The sequence below is a fragment of the Ursus arctos genome, unplaced genomic scaffold (assembly GCF_023065955.2).
Source record: "Ursus arctos isolate Adak ecotype North America unplaced genomic scaffold, UrsArc2.0 scaffold_6, whole genome shotgun sequence".
Classification (NCBI taxonomy): Eukaryota; Metazoa; Chordata; class Mammalia; order Carnivora; family Ursidae; genus Ursus; species Ursus arctos.
This window is the reverse complement of record NW_026623078.1, coordinates 12,498,747-12,501,116: the sequence shown is the minus strand read 5'-3', so window position 1 is coordinate 12,501,116 and position 2,370 is coordinate 12,498,747.

The following is a 2,370-nucleotide window of genomic DNA, read 5'->3' as shown; positions in this document are numbered from 1 at the left end:
TCTCAACTTTGCTGTGAATTTGAAACTGGTCTTAAAAGTCTATTAAAAAAATAAGTTAGCATATGTTACTGAGATTGTGTCTACATGAATACTTAAAAGTGTTTCTGGACTAATTAGTAAGAGATAGGGCAAGTACCATTTAGTTGGGACAGTAAGAAGACATAGTTAAGGATAAACAATAAACAAAACAAAGAAGGAAAAACAAATGGTAATTTAGCTATACACAGCCCATTTATTTATGATGAAATCATTGTGTTGGGGAACCAGATCCCTGAGGCTAGATGTTTAGCAAGACAAGGATCTTGTGCATTTTGCCCACTCTTGTAGCTTCAGTGTTCTCAATGTGCCTGGCCTCTGGTTTGCATTCAGATAATTTTTGTTGAATGAATAAAAGAGGGTTTCAAGGACCAATTACTTCAAAAGTACCCAGAGTCCTTTAAAAGGTGGATTCTTTAGGTACCTCCTGGGTGGAACTGCAACCCCTGGGAGTATCAGAATCTGCATTCTTCACAGACACACACCAGAGGCTTCTTTCACAGGCTACATGCAGCCTGAGAACCTCACTTTGTCAGAGAGAAAATAGAGGCTAAATAGTTTGCTCAAGGTCATATGGCTAATGACTGAGCAAAAAGTAGAGCTCAAACTGTCAGGCTCTGAAAAGTTCATCAGATTGATTACTTCCTCTAGTTTCAGTGTATGGAAAGGGAAATAATCCAGCTCTCAGGCTTCCCCCCTTCCCCTGATAGATTATTGATTTGAAGTTCATTTCTCATGTTGCCAGCATTATTTCATTTTGTATCTTCCCAGCTGTTTTTCACAGTGGCCACTAACTTACTATATTTCTAATTAAAGTGAATTTTTGAACTGCTCATCAATGTCCATGGACTTCCCATGTTTCCTTATTTCACTTGAGCAAAGCTGTAAGGAAGAACTTATTCTACCTAACTAGGGTCTTCCGAGACTCTTTTAATGTCTACTTTTCTAAGATTGCTTTTCTGTGTCTCCTATGGTAGAAGTCATTTTCATCTGCCATTGTGCTTGCTTCAGAAATACCAGATTCTTATGCCTAATAGTAAAGAGATCTGAAGGGGCAGTCTTCACCAGTAGAACAACTTTCTCTATATAAAGTTTCATTCAGCATGGTTTTTACAGGGCTTTTGAAAAGCCTGCTATGTTTCTCCAGTTCCCTGGGATAGGTTGGAAATACTAAGTCTAGAAAAATTATTTGAATGCATTGGGGTATTTTTCAGGGTTTGTGACTAACAAGGTCTCTTTTTAAGAGATTTTAACGCTGGACAGTGCCTCATGTGGTTATTCCCTCAGAGTTCTTCCTACTATTTACCACATTGCATCCAAGAAGATACTTAGCAGTCAATTGCTTAGAAGTAACTTAAACATTTCTCAATATGCTTAATATAAAGTAATAAACCAGGCTAATGAAATAACTAAAATCACAGTAATTCACACAGCACAATTTGATCCAGAGATGCCCACTTTATTTTAATCAGAACAGGTGGACTCAATCTCATTATTGTTAGCATCCACAAAACATTTGGGGAGTTGTTTAAAAAAAATTATCTATCTATCTATCTATCTATCTATCTATCATCTATCTATCTATTTCCCTCTGCAGTCTTGGGTGCACGGGTACACCTCGATGACCTTGATGACTTCGTCCATAGGAGGACTCAACCGGGGGAATCCAGAGCTGGGCGTGGGTGGTCGGCGGGCCCATCCTTGACCTCCTGGGTCCTCAGCTCCGCCCCTGCAGCGAGGAGAAGGCAACCTCGCGCGGGGCCGGGGCGGAGCCGCCCTACCGGCAGGTTGGGCCTCCTGCTCCCGGCTTGGTCGCGCCGGCCAACACCTCTAGGCGCAGCCAGATTCAGGCTGGAGAAAGCGAGCTCTGTACCTTTCAGCCCCCGGAATCGCTGTCTCCGCAGACCACGGCCTGGGTTCCGGCTCTGCTTTCTTCCGTCCCGACCTAGAAGTTGCGGGTTCTGTTGACCCTCAGAGACTGAACCAAGATCCGGTGTCCCGGGCCCTAGGAGGCATTCGGTAGGGAGCCCGGAGGACCAGCTGAGCCCTAGGCTCGTGTGTGCCGGGGAGTCCCGTGCGCTCGGACTCGCCTTTGTGCGCTGGGGCAACTCTGCGGTCCCCAGCCGCCGCTCCGCCCAGCGTCCCGGTCAGAGACACCGAGCCGCGCAGGTATGAGCCTACGCGGCTAAGTCTCAGCACTGCTCCAGCTGGACGCTGCGGGGACACCGCGCCGCCGCCCCTCTCCTGGGTCGCGGACTCTCCAGTCCCGGCACACACACCTGCCTCGGGACCCGCCCCTGGGAGCCTCCTGCGCGGTGATCCGGGCGCGCAGAC